The 14,669-nt window shown below is 36.4% G+C and overlaps 1 protein-coding gene and 1 long non-coding RNA gene across 2 annotated transcripts in view; one reads left to right on the top strand and one right to left on the bottom strand.

Annotated features, from left to right (window-relative positions):
- Positions 1-14,669, bottom strand: part of LOC110371081 (uncharacterized) — a 79,512-nt gene that overhangs the window by 57,835 nt on the left and 7,008 nt on the right. The gene's annotated exons all lie outside the window — the stretch shown is intronic.
- Positions 6,874-10,517, top strand: LOC135117019 (uncharacterized). The gene is made up of 2 exons (XR_010276588.1): positions 6,874-7,143; positions 7,420-10,517. It is a non-coding gene; the product is annotated as an uncharacterized LOC135117019 (long non-coding RNA).

Genomic DNA, 14,669 nt, shown 5'->3' with positions numbered 1-14,669 from the left:
TTTCAATCAATGCCATTGTTTATCTAATTACAGCTTGTCTTCACTCCTAATGATACAGTTACCTTTGCTTCAAACAACACCAACGCGGTTATTCATCAAAAAGTCTCACCGACCAAAGAGGTCGGCTCACAACTAATTCGCTCATTGTAATGCTATAATTTTCCATAAGCAACACTTAATATCTCTCGTTATCTCCAAGTCGAAGCGTTATGCTTCATAAGAACCACGTAATAGGGGCATCTTTAAAAGCCGCCGAATTATCATAATGAGCAATAACCAATTGCACGAAGCTCACGTCAAATCGGCTTAACTCATGTAAATTTATGGTTATAACTCAACTTTTTTTGTGTTTTAAGTCAAATTGCTGCGCGTTTTAAGCGATGAGCCACAACGGGCCCTATTAGCGGCCAAATGGCGTATGGCGGGAACGATTCGTGAAAGAAATCAAATTACAATAACGATGCACGCTACACGGCAGTTCGCCACCGATACCTAAATAACGGGTTGCGTCTAATTTATAAGAGGTAAATTGTAGGATGCCACGCGCTAGAGATGTGTCATTAGACGGCCCTCGTAGCCCAAGAATTATGTTTGGTTAGGTTTGTTCAACGATGATTATACGTATTAGTGCGGTCTCTCAATAAAACGGAAGCTCGTTGTCTCGGTGCCCGTCTTATGAACAACGTATGGTAAATTATGTTCTACTTTTAATATAACGTACTTAGTAAAAAAGTTTGAAACCGTTAAAATGTTACAGCATCTTAAAAAGTTTTGGTCGTTAAACACTTTTGCTCTGCATCGCAATTGCTTCAAACCCACTCTTTTCTTATGCATTAAATTGAAGAACAAAGATGTATCGTCAACTGCATCAACAGTCCTTCATACAACTTGCGTGATCTAATCAGATGCACTTTCTTATTTTCATGTCGGCCTTTCAATACTTGTTCTCTGGTGAATCCTATCCCAGAAGTTCAGCGCCCTGGACTAAGAAACCAGTTGCAGCTTCCACCCTGACTTATCTCCATTAATTCGATAAACATTTCTAAATACCCCAGACACTATTAACCTTAAGTAATTCCTGATCAAACAACCACCAATATTGGTGTATTATTCCAAGTTTCGGGTAACGCTCGGCGCGACAGTGTGTCTACGTATGTGCATGTACCGGCAGCTCGCAGGTAGGCATGAATGGCCGGCGCCCCGCTGCTAGTGAGTTATGTTGGGCCCCTGGGGCGCAGCGCGGGCGCTCCTTCACACCTCCGCCCGCGTGTGGTCCCGCGGTTTACGAGACGGGCTGCTGCGCGCGCGCTGGTCGGTCCATGTACTACGGTAAGGAAGTGGGATTGGATTTTGTTTTAGGTCATGAGCTGGTGTTATGAAGTTCATTGGATAGATGTCACTTGGTCTTCCGCTATTATTCGCGTTATGAAATGACTATGGTCAAATTGCCAATACATACTCATATAAGTCAATAAACACTACCAAATAAGCCTTCCTAATTCCCGAGAATCTCGCTCTCTGCCAAGATGGTATCGTTCAGGAAGAAGAACAACTAAACATCTTGAAGGTCTCGAGAAGACAATGCTGAAAAATTTTAATATTTTCCATTTCAATAGTCAGGCAAGCAAAGAAAAAAATCTAAAAAAAACTTTAATTCAAATTAAAACATTTTAAAATGAATATTTTCTTGGCTGCATTCCACATGGCGCATCCTCGGCGCACCTAAATCTTCCGGCGTTACTAGTAGATACCCTTACCGTAAGATATTATAATATTGGTCACATTAGTGTGTATATTTTACCGAGGAATTATTTTATTTGTTAGAGTTATTACGACCTGCCGGGTTTCCTGCGAGATACGATACAGGCCGGTGCCATTTTTATTAGACAGGAAGGAAATTCTAACGTTTAATATATTCTAAGTAAAACGTTTGAGGTTTATTTATATCAGTCGTATACCCTTCGATCCGGTTTGGGCAACTGGGCCAAGCCTGTAGTAGGAAAGGAACATTGACTATACAAACTGTGGTGTGTGTATCTAAGCTTTTAATAGGTTTGTAATGGTATTCAAATATTCACTTAGGTCTTCTCTGGTACAGTTTTTAGGACTCAAAAAGGTCTTTTCAGGAGACCTTGTTACACCGCAAGCTTCAAATCAACAATGTATCAACGTCCAGCATCTTCAACAATGTATCTTGCAACATGACCACCAATTTATTTCGATGAAAATATAACAGAACATGCTAACATCATCAGTGCTCATCTATTGAAACAGCAAATGTGTAATTTTTCTGGCGGTTCACAACAAAAGCATATAGTTTCCCATCATATTTGGTGAGTCAAAAAGCCTATGCACTGTCTCTTATTTCGTTCTTCACCACATTTGTCAAAGCGATGCCATATTGATATCATGCAAAAATTCTATATAAGACTTCCGCAAAATTTAAGGAAGACAAAACTGGTCATACCGAGCCATTATTTCTTACTTATAAGATTAGCTAGATGTGTTTGCTATATGAACTATATACTCAGGTATGTATAAAAACCAAGGGGTCTTAACACTGACAGTTCCTACTGTAAGCTCTGTTATTTATCGTCGTCCCACTGGCCGCACTAAGATTTATGTCCAGAGGAAATTATGACAGTTTCGCGTTTTGTTATTACTGGTTTTAGCACTGAAAAAGAGTTGGTTAAATTCTGATTCTTTAATTGAAATTGTCATTACTTAATATAATTTCCTTTATGCGTATTGATGTCAGCTAGATAATTTTCATATCCACGAAAGTCCTTCCAAAACATTACGATGTTTCAAAAGGATTCTATGGTTCGTCATAAGCAGGGTCTCTATAAAGCAAAATGACCGCACAAACTCTGACTGTGATGTCAAATACAATGTAAATTAGCAATAACTCATAACACGCCCTTCAAAGGTCACGTCGTACAGTTTCACGTGATCTTTAGAACAAAATTTCGTCGATACACCTGTGTGTGTCCCCTTGAGTCGTGACCGGCGTCCGCAAGGTATGACCTAGGAGCGTCGTCTCAATGCTGCGGGGGCGAAGATTTATGAAACGGCTACTGCTTTACCGGACAGCGGAGGTCGATTTAAGTGAAATTTATTTATGCATTTGTATGTAGTTATTGCTCGTAGCTAGTTATAATGTTTGATATTTTAGTGGGTACAATGGTTTAGTGGTGATTCGTGGGTCAAGGATTTTGTGGCAGTATGGGTGGCTGAGGTGAGGTTTAAGCTGTAGTCTGTACGTACCTGCTAGGATAGAAACGTTTAAATTACCCTAGTAACATAGTAGCATCATAACTAATTCAGTACGATCTTTATGAAATCCAATTGCAAGGTTTATCGTAGAAACGAATAATAAACAACAAACAAAAAACACCTTCACGTGAGTTACCTGTAAAATCATTTTATTAAACCAACATCAACAACAGCCTTGTGAGAACGGGCATTACCTGTCTGGTAGCAAAAAACTCTAATCATCATTAAAAAAAAATATCCAACAATTACAAGTATATGTAACCGCTGATTCTTCACACGGTCGTCTATCGACAATCACCATACATAACTATAATATACACATCTTATAATAAGTGGACAGATTATAAAAAAATGAAGCATCATTCCGACTAATTTGCATCGATGCGTGCAATCCGACGCACTTGTGGCATCTTCAGTATAATTGTATGGTTGAGTGCAAGAACTTATAACAATGGCCGAACTTACGTGTACCATATGAGGTACCTATATCTGTTACGTGTTTTGTATTTTGATGCGTACCTACTTATGTACTTTGAAGCCTTTACAAATGAAAATGAAGCTTATCGAACTTGATTTAAGTACCAATATTAAGTGCTAATAATCATTACATACACGAATCAAAAACTTGGAAACTGTTTGGCAGCTAATTCTCAGAAGCTTTCGTGAATTAAGTAGTTTCGCCTTTTAATTGTCACGTTTTCTGCGTATCTAAATAAAGTAGCGCCCCCGTCACCAGCCCCCGTCACTTGTACAACATACCTACTTAAGCGATTTTTTGTCAATCAAAGATGGACCAAAAGTAAATAGGAGTCACGATGGCACAGACACCGAATTCACTGCAAGTTGGTTTGACTTAGAGTACTTCTAGTTTCCTTGAAGCCGACTTGAAGGCATACTGGCCAGACGCGAAGGACGCATATACATATGAAGACTTTGATAAGTCTAACCAAAGAAATACCTACTCCTCGAAACTATGTCAATCAAACGATTCTGAGTTTACAGCTGTTAAACTATTTCCTATAAAGAAGCTATTTAAGCAAAGTAAACAAACTCACTAACATCCAATCAAACCATATCTTATGCCAATTTACCAGCACTAGAACATACGTATACGTTTTAATTGATTCAGATGGACGCCGTTATGATTAGTGTAATGAGATCCAAATTGATACAGATACGGCCAATCTACACTACAAAGCTATTAGTTTAACTAAGATGTTGTTATTTGATAAGCAAGTAATTGGATTATTTTTTATTTACGAAGAAAAAAGTCGCGGTACACTTTGAGGTTTGGTAGATGGAGTAAGATCAGTTTTCGCGAAGTAGGTGTTGGTTTTTTTTTTCTTTTTTGCAGTGTGGGAACCTGAAATATCTGTGGGTATTTAGTGGTCAGATTGGAGGCGTAATCCTTACACAGAGTACTGGTAAACCGCTGCGTTTAGTTCATGCATGCTTACTACTGAACTAGTCATTCTTTACAGATTTTGTTAGTCTTGGGAGGGGATAAGTCTACGGCGACAGGCTCAGCAAAAAAGCTAAGTTCACAAAATAAAGGAAATCCTTAAAAATAAAATATGTACTGATGATAAACACGAACGTTACACGTGTAATCGGATGTATTGTTCTTCTTATTCCTTGTTGTTGTTGTTGTAAGAATTGTTCAGCAAGTAAGTAATAATTTTGTTGAAAATAATTTAATTCTCATATTATTCGTGTATCAACAAACAAAGGACCACAAAAATAACTGTCACCATCCAAATTCTTTCGCAACAACAACAAAATACTCTTAATAAGAGCGAGATTAAACCCGTTCATCCTAGATTTCATTTGCGGATTCATTCTCTTAGATTAAGTTGGTGCGACCACCGGGTCATTGTTGCATTTTCACGAGAACTTTAATAAAGACCTTCCACACGTAGCACAATACTCGTATTTCATGCCCACGCGGGGACCGGCGACCGGCGACCGCGGGAGCCCGCGAGACTCCTTGTCAAGCAAATAAACTGCGATTCTTACGGCTAGTGTGAAATGTTGCTTACATTAAATATGAATATATTTTAATAAATGCACCATGTGCTAGTAATATGCGTAGTTTATTGCGGAGAAATAAAAGGTGTTTGGGATTTGCGGGTCGGTTTTAAATGTATAATATTTTATTTAATTATTGCGGTATAATTAAAGGTTTCAATTTATTAATTATCATAATAACTCAAATGCTTCATATGAATTTTATTTTATTCCCGATTTAAAATGCTCTTAATATTTTTAAACTGCACTTCTGTGTCATTTCATATTTTGGTAAATATTTATTAATTATACATCGTATCATGGAATTAGATGCAATATGACAATCATAAAACATAACGGACTAGTAATCATATACCCAATTCTACATACAAGAAACACAAACTAACAAAACAAAAGCGAATCATTTTAGAACACGCCTACATTCTAAACGGCCACCATACGCAAAGACAGGTTACATAATACGCAATTATTTTCCCTCAGCCGCGTACAGGCGTATTCCACGTAAACGCGGTAGGCTCTAACGTATCATGTTAAGACATTTAGCTACCGTAAGCGAATAAAACGGTGTTTACATTGTACGCCCCGTCCGAGATCCAATCTGGACTGTAACAAATCGAGGCGACCGATGTTCTCGCGATTGAGTTATTACAGCTTCCTGTTAGGCTACTTGTTTTTGTAACTCCTACTGTTTTAATTAATTATACACAATAAATAATAAATATTTTATGTGTAATGCGATACGCAGGTTGTTCTGATGCTGTTGCCTGATACGACGCCCGGATCGAGTGTTCGCGCCACGGCGATTATTCAAACGCTGGCTTTTTATTGTTTCTTGAAGATATTAATGTTTTGTCCGATTCTTGGGTCTGATGCTTAAATTCTTCGTACTGGCTACTGTATTGACATAATTACCTACTTTTGGTTGTTTAAATTGTTTATGAAGACTACACACTAAGCGGGTGAATTTAATAGTTTTATTTTTGTGTCTCATTAATTTTAAATTTAAAAAAAATATTTTGTGTTAATCTGATACATAGACAAATCAGTCTCATTAATTTAACATACCTACACCTGCTAGTTGTGTGGGTTTATTTTAAATTTTATTTATTTAAATAATTCAAACTCATCTTCTGGAAATAATATACGTACTTACTACACTTTGTCACGCCTGACTTATATTGAGGAAGAAAATCAGAAATCTCTAAGTACGTGGGCCAAAATACTTTTTGATGCCTAAAAACTGGTCCCTCCGAAAGAATAATTAATTTTATGGCATATCAGTACAAAATTGCGCAAAAAGTATACTTATATCGAAATATAACATTATTTTCTAACGCAGAAAACAAGATTTGACCGGGAAAATATGTTATTTATCCTAAAATTGCAGTAACAACGTTGTAATTTTTGGTAACGCAGTCGTTCTTAGTACAAAATATTGCTGTCCTTGAGCACTGCGCCAAGATGTACTTAGCTATTTCTCAGAATATTTCCTAGGTGGCGTTGAATCTTAAATGTCCCTACGAAAATGTAACATTTGAACCTTATTACAACGCCAGTAGATATTTTTTACATTAAATATTTCATGGAATAAAAAAATATTTTGTCTGTGTCCCCAACAAAGAACAAAATCGTAACTACCTTGCGTTGCTATATAAAAATAAACCTTAAAGATAGTATGTTACATTTTATTTCACTTCATTTGGTTCGACTTATTGTAACTATTAGAATGAATGATAGCAACTGCGCGGGGGGAGACCGCTAGTCGGATCAGTCGCGACGCAGTCGTTGAGAGAGGTGCGTGCGTTTATTGCGTGGCCGCTGAGTTACCGCTGTCGAAAGGTAAGTACTGACGATATTTACATTATTGTTATTTTAATATGCAGCTAGTTATGTTTTGTTTCTGTCAGTGTTAGAATATTTGCATTTTGTTATTTTTTTTAGTGAATATTTACAATAAAGTCAAATATTTACAACTGCGTTACTGCTACACTGCGTTACTAGAAAAAGGTAACGCAGTTGTTGTAAAGGTAACGCAGTTGCGTTTTTTGATTATTTTTGATGTTAGAAATATGTTATTAAGATAGAAATGCAAAAATACTCTTTCGTTCTTCACAGAAAGAAGCTTCTGCACTAAATGGCGTTAACGAACGCAGAAAAGCAACGTCGTTATAGGCTTAAATTGAAGTTGGACCCTATAAAAAATGCTGAAGCCAAAAAAAAACATCTTGAAAGGTACCACGCAAATAAAAAACTTGTAAAAGATATGACAGAGCGTGAACACAGAAATATCAAGCGTAAATGGAAGACTGCGAACAAGAAACGACGAGAACGTCAAAAGTGTGCTCAACAAATTATGAACATTACACCACCGTCCAGCCCACGGCCAGGAACTCCAGTTTCTCCGAGATCTAGAGGCCGAAGACAATTACGAAGAGATCGCTCTGCAGTTTACAGAAAAAATCTGAAAATTCAGGAAGAACTCGAAAAGATGAAACGGCTGTGCGATAAATACAAAAAGAGATACCAACGAGCTAAATCCGCAATCAATGACAAGAAAAAAGTAAATAAGCTTAACCAAAACAAGTATTCAACGTTATCTAATGCAATCAAAGACCATTACAAAAGTTTGAAGTCATTGAGAGAGAAGAAAGCCTTAAAACGAATTTTCCAAGGAGAAGGCATAGCCAAGTCTAAAATGAAGATTAGTATTATACGCGAGACTTTGGGCATTGATCAGATGAAAGCGATGAAACAACAGAATAACCGTTCAGGGAAAAAGCTTCTGGTTGATAAAATTAAAAGCTTTTTTGACCGTGATGATGTTTCTAGAGCTACAGCGGGTAAACGGGAGACTGTCACCTTTAAAAAAATAAAAATGCAGAAGCGCTATTTACTGGACACAATGAAAGGCCTATTTCGTTCTTTCAAAAAAGAAAACCCAGAACTGAGATGTTCTTATTCGTATTTCATAAAAAATAGGCCTTTTTACGTAAAACCGCCTTCAGTTGCTGGAAGAGAGACTTGCCTATGCAAGACACATACAAATGCGCAGTATATTATAGATGCTCTTCACAAAATAAGAGTCCTTGCCACCTCAAACATGAACGAACTTATCACTAGCACAGTATGCTCGACATATAACAAAGCTTGTATGACTGGCAATTGTAAAGATTGTAAGACAAAAGAATTACTTTTTAGGGAAACAACAGGTAATCTCGGATTAGTGAAATGGGCTCATTGGATAAGGAAATCGGAAATGATTGAAAAATCAGGCAAAAAAGTTAAAGTTACTAAAAACGTAAAGGAAATAGCTGAAGGAACAGTTGAAGAATTGATAGGAAACTTAAAACGAACTTTGATACAATTAAAGAAACATGTTTACAACATTAAAGTACAGTACAAGAGTTATCGGAATGCTATAGATAATTTGAATAATAACGAAGTCGTTCTGCATGTCGACTTTAGCGAAAACTATAACTGTAAGCATTTTGAAGAGGTGCAGTCCCACCATTTTGGCGGATCAAGAAAGCAAGTAACTTTACATACAGGAGTTATGTACACGAAACCCGAAGGACATGACAAACCAACTGTAAATTCATTTTGTACCATTTCTGGGAATAATTCCCATAACCCTGCCTCAATTTGGGCCCACCTACATCCAATTATTCGCGAAATACAACACAACAACCGTCATATAACTACAGTTCACTTTTTCTCCGATGGACCAGCTACTCAATACCGGCAGAAGCAAAATTTTTATTTCATAAGTCATAGACTATTCAGCGAATACAATTTCATCCGCGTTACATGGAATTTCTTTGAAGCTGGTCATGGAAAAGGGGCTGCTGATGGCGTTGGTGGCTACCTCAAACGCACCGCAGATGAAAAAGTAGCTGCTGGTTCCGATATTTCTGATGCAGAAGCTCTTTATTACACTTTGAAGGATTTGAGCAAGGTTCAATTGTACTTACTGACTGAAAGCGACATTCAAATCGTTGAAAAAGCACTACCTAAAAACCTAGTGCCACTCCAGGGTACTATGGAAGTACATCAAGTTTTTACTGACACTCCCGGTGAACTTCAATACAGAGACCTCAGTTGCTTTTGCGAAAGGGGTTTTTGCCGTTGCATGAATCCAAAAACATATCAGCCTGTTCCTGTTTCTGTCATTAATACACTTAGAGAAGATATTCTTTCGTTTGAATTGGATGAGGAATCAGTCCTAGATGACATTTCTAATGTCGTTGCCGTACCTAGAATATCATATTATAATACGGTTTATTCCTCATCTTCCAACTCTGACGACGAACCTTTAGCAAGCTTTAGCCAACCATCGGTTTCTAATATAAACGAAATGCAGCTAATTGAAAAGGAAAATGTTCATCCTTCAAAAATATCTGACGGTGTCCATGTTTTAATAAAAGTGTCTTCTGTCAAAGACAAACACTACACTTACCTCGGCGTTGCTAAAAGTGAAGTCGATGAAGAAGGAGACGTAAAAATTATGTTTTACAAGATGGTAGATAAAACTGGCAAAAGATTCGTAGCAGTGGAGACTGATATTTCTTACGAGCCTTACGATAACATCTTGGAAATTGTTCCTAACCCTAAAGTTATCGCAAAAGGTAAAAGGGTATATTTTTATTACGATGAAGCAATTAACGTATATGAAAAGTAAGACTGAATTATTTGTATTTAATTTGCTAAGTTTGTTGTTTTTGAATTTATTTGAGTTACTTGATACTATATCACTTAATAAGAAGTAAAATTTTGTTTTGTTTTATCATTATAACAGATCTCTATAGTAAGTACAAAGTATAGTATGTAAGAAAATACTACTGTGTTACTAAGCTTACTACTGCGTTACTTTTGTGTCCCTTTGATTATTGTAGTAATTTCAGTAATACATGGGCTTCTAGTGATCTTAAATGCCTGAACCTCTTACGGACGTATTATTGATCAAAAGTGGAAGGTTATGCCATTAGGTGGTATTAAATATAAGTTGTTTTTTGTTATTAATAGGAAAGTTTATGTTTTAAAATGACACTTTGGTAACGCAGTAATCTTAATTATTAAGAATACTCCATGAAACTGATTATTTCTGTGATTTAACTTACTAAGAGCTAAATGTAAGCGTTACAGTTTAAAACTGGCATATTGAAAAGTCTGATTGTGCAATTTTAATTAAAAAAGTTAATTTTGTAAAAAAGTAACGCTGTTGTTTCATTTCTTGACACCTTGATATATTAGTTGCCAGAAATATGATAAACTCATTAAAACTATCGCTGCAGAGGTATGTATACTATAAATCGAACAATAACTAATCTATATTTACCTAAAAAAACAAAGAAATTTAATATTTTATTTTTATTTTTTTTCGAAATTTGTATGCTCGGATTAGGCATAAAAAAGTATTTTGGCCCACGTCTTTATAAGGCAGCTAACAATTTTACTCAATTCTCAACCACATTTGCAATAACATCAAATCCATTCTAATAAACGCAATTCAATCGTCTGTTTGTGACATTCTTTTAGACATTCCTACACTTTATCAATATTTTTATTTTATAAGTTTGTCTGTCTGTTCTAGCCTGAACAGATTTTTGAACCTCCCAAACAGGTTTATGAATTTTAAGAACACCTGGACAGATTTTGAGGCATTAACTTTGGCAGATAGCTGACGCTTAAAATAGTAGTTTAAAGTTTCTTCTATTTCTTACATTTCCAACCTTTGTGAACTTAGCTTAAATTTTTCGTGGCTAAAATATACGGGTGACATCGCGTTGACCAGCTATCTCGCAATAAAACGGCAGACCAGTTGGTTACGAACTTAAGGCTGATCTGTCCGAGAGGCTCGTTATGGCACGTGACTTAGCACTCCGAGGGCTCATTACTCTTACCCTTTGAGTTATAGTACCGACTGTCGACTCTCACCTGCCACTAAACATGGAGGTTATACGTTCTAAGTAAATACAAACTTAAGAATAGTTTGAGCAAACGGTTGTTTTGATTTTACGGAATTCAAATTACCCTTGCTATGTCTTTCGGGTAAGTTAAGGAATTTACCAGAAAACAGCTTAAATTAGAAAGTAGCTTATTTACTGTTGTATGCCAAATGGTGATGACAAGAATATGTTTTCACCGGATTTAGGTTCGTTATTTGTTTTTTGAAATCTATGCGCAGGATTCGAAATAATGGCCCAGATACTATACAGGGCTCAATAAAAGGCGAAACTGTTTCTGAAAAAGAATACCACTTTAAGACTTAAAATAAATGTAAATGAATAAAAATAAAACAAAAATATCTGCTATTAGTACAACTTCCATAAAATAAATTTCATAACGAATTGGAAGATCGTTTTACGCTCCAAAGTCTGGCCTTTGCCCTAAAGGATGAGACAAAATTGAAAGCACCGTCAAAGCAAATGACACTAAAGTATTTCTCCGGTGTGTTTCGATCACGATTCACACTTATTTCGTACTGTTAAGTCACATTAAACGTCACCTCAAGGCGAGCCTCTGAGCGTATTGACCGAATCACGCGAATATGACAACCCCTACCACGAATTTAGTGGTTAACCTCCCAAAATGTCATCATGTCTCACATTTTTGCAGTTTGAGGAAAAAACAACAGTTATGGAACATCAACCCATGCTTAGAATTCACTCACGTCTTTTACAACAAATCCTACGTTGTCAAATAGATTAATTACACAAAATGAAGTGGCCTGACATGCTTTCGATTCAGACAATTTATAATTGACGTATCATTCGAATTCTCATCATCGAATCCTAACAGTAGTACAAAAGACACGTAGTAGCGACAGTAATTGAACAAAGAATAAAGTCGGTTAGAGCTGCTTCGGTCACAGCCGTGGCGTCGGCCCGAGGCGTCGCGCGCATCGCTTAATGTCCTGATTATACGACTATATGTCATTATGGGTCATTACCGACGCTAATAGTCCACGCGGGGACACACCGAAATTGTTTAAAATTCTTAAACGGCTTGTTATTTGAAATATGTGATCCCACGTCGCCCGAATAGCCGCACGTTTTGCAAGTCGCTGTATGTCACGACTTGAAGTGTAAATTATTTGGACCGAAATTCTTTGGAAATTGGCCTTTTTGCTGTATAGCATTTGTTTGGAATAAAATCATCCTAGCTAAAAAGGTTATATTATTATATAGTGAACAACCAACATTTTTGCACAGCTTCAGAAAAGATGACTAAAGCTTGATAACGCTTTTCTCTTCAAAATTCAATAGCACCTAATGCTACATAATTATTGATACGACATTATACATACTTATTTATTTACAATAAACATGACAGGAACAGATAGAAACAAAATCAAGCGTTACCGAAGCGGCTCGATACCAAATTAATAGCTGCAATTTTCAAAATGATTCCTAATGAACAGCTTTAAGTAAAAATTGATATCTATCGAAAACCGCATCGATATCATTAATTCCAGAAGGGTCGTGTTAGATACGTCGAATTAGGACGTATTTGGGACGGAAATCACTAGCCTACCAATCCTACCATATGTCGATTTCAATCAGAGAAGGGTATACCTATTATTATAGGTAGCTCTTTATTTTAATATTTGGTTTTTGTTCTAAAATATCCGTATCTATTTCTCAGGCTTTTTTAAGTTTTAAATGTAATTTACCTACTCCAAAAGCAAATCACATTTGCCGATAATAGCAGTCTTTTGATAAAATATAAATATAATTGAAAAGTATGTTCACTTTTTTTCGCAAAATAAGCACGAAAATAAACCGAAAATTTTCCACGAGGAAAATTTTGCCGTGTATGTACTTACTAGTGGAAAAAACCCTAACGAAAAAAATCCCTTAAGAGCTTATGAAAAGATAGACATTCCCAAATCACTGGCCCCTAAATATTTATTTTTACTTCGAAATAGAAAGAAGTAAGAACTTTGTAGGTCTTATTTGTTATTTTTGTTTGTAACATCGAGACTTCTCTCGATACTTGTTGTACCTATACACGCGTACATCGAAATACGTGAATTCGTTTCGCTCTCGACGTTTTTGTCTCAGAGCGAAACCGCGTCGTCACCCTTTTTTGTAAGTCGTATCACGTCCAAAAATGACGTAAAAACAAAATATTATTTTTCGTCACGCCCGTCCACGCCACACTAGCTATTTATTTTTGAGTTTCTAATAAATTAGTTTCTGCTGTTTTTGGAAAAGAAATAAAAACTTTCAACACTCTATTTCGTGTTATTAATTGACTCCGTCTCAAGATGCTTTATGACGTTGATGTACCTACATTGCAAATAGAAGACACTTTCAAGAATGTTTATTTTCATATTTGATATGTTCCTATTAATTAAAAAAATGGTACCAGTTAACTTCACAGAAACACCAGACTACTGTTTGAAGAACCACAATAATTAAAATAATTAACCGAGAAAGCTAAAAAAACCTGAGATGATTAAAAGCTAGGCAAAAGTGCCACTTCGCACATGTCGCGTCCCCCCACACAAAAGGGGAAACAAATTAAGAGGGCGTCGCACGAAACACGACTTTAATTACACGTAACGCAATCACTTTACTGTTTAACTTTAAATTTTATTCAATAATTCTTTCAGTTGCTAGTGTCTTAAGGATCATAATCGCGTTTCAATAATATCCAGAAAATTTAAGCATACATTGCAGATCATAATCTACCATGTTAAAAGGAGTATAGTACAAAATCGTCAAGGTATAAAGTGGAGTCTAGAAAACCGTCATTGATAAGTAAAGGGCGTAGTTCGCGTGCGGCCCTACCGAGCCGACAGCGGAGCCCGACATATGGGCATGACCGCTGTCAGGTGGGCCCTGAGGCACCTGTCAATATTATGAAATTGTAACGTAGATGGCTGACGTCCAAGGTAGCTTCTTGCCGTCACGATTGCTAAAAACGCGAATAACAACATTTTAATTTCAAATTCTTAGAAGCTCTCTCATAATATTGTCAAGACAATAATTTTTCGAAAATACGACGTGGAATTCAAAATATGACTGTTTCTGATATATTTTTAATCAGCTACATTTTTAACAATTTCGAAGTTCAATTAGGTACTTACCTAAATAGCAATATACTTACACTACAAATCCGAATGTATGTACTTAACCAAACTGCGGATTTTGAGTTTCGGTTACTAATTTCATAAACTCCTGTAACAAAACCCACGCACTGTCCCAATTCTAACCCCACAATTAATAAGCGCTCTCAAAAAGTTTCAATAGCAAACTTTTCTGGCAAAATCCTGCAGTTTGAAGATAGCAACACAGCTAAGCAGCAACAGGGACCATGTTCAATTGTAGCTACAAACGAATTCATTTTACAAAACTCAT

Source organism: Helicoverpa armigera, chromosome 6 (genome assembly GCF_030705265.1).
Source record: "Helicoverpa armigera isolate CAAS_96S chromosome 6, ASM3070526v1, whole genome shotgun sequence".
Classification (NCBI taxonomy): Eukaryota; Metazoa; Arthropoda; class Insecta; order Lepidoptera; family Noctuidae; genus Helicoverpa; species Helicoverpa armigera.
The sequence above is the reverse complement of the archived record's forward strand: the minus strand, read 5'-3'. Positions and strand labels throughout refer to the sequence as shown.